Source organism: Etheostoma spectabile, chromosome 16 (genome assembly GCF_008692095.1).
Source record: "Etheostoma spectabile isolate EspeVRDwgs_2016 chromosome 16, UIUC_Espe_1.0, whole genome shotgun sequence".
In the NCBI taxonomy this organism is placed as follows: Eukaryota; Metazoa; Chordata; class Actinopteri; order Perciformes; family Percidae; genus Etheostoma; species Etheostoma spectabile.
In genome coordinates this window covers 5910905-5911459 of record NC_045748.1, presented here as the reverse complement: position 1 = coordinate 5911459, position 555 = coordinate 5910905, and positions in this window count along the sequence as shown.

Here is a 555-nt window from a genome sequence, read left to right as displayed (position 1 = left end):
GGGCAGACGGGTGACTCACAGGCTTCCAGTAAGAGGTCTGACTGATTCAGCTCCTGGAAGCCCCCTGACCCCGTGTGCAGATATTATACGTCAAATTTATAAGCTTGAGAAAAGAAAGGCCCCAAACGTCATAAAATATGGAAAATAAGCAAGGGAACATCTGCTAAACAATTACTACTGCTTTTTCTTGAGTTTGTGGTAAAATATGCTTATAAAGTGTAGAGATTTTAAATATTGTACAGTAAATGGATTATTGTATTCGTTTTATAGACAAAAAAGATCATCAGACAGTTTTTGCACTTGTCAGCTCAGATCAGATCAGTTTTTATAGAGCACATGTCTCACTCATGTGCATCGAGCCGCATCGATATACCCTTTGTCATCAGCGTCCTAGTCTATATCCATGGTGTTCCACTTCCGGGATGGCTCCAGTGCCGCCGGAAATTCCGCCGGATGTTACTCTTTTTGGTCTGATGTCCGTTTTCTTGTGTTGTAATTTCCCTTTAACTCCAATGGATTTCTGAGGACTATGGTTAACTGCTCCTCAGATCTCTG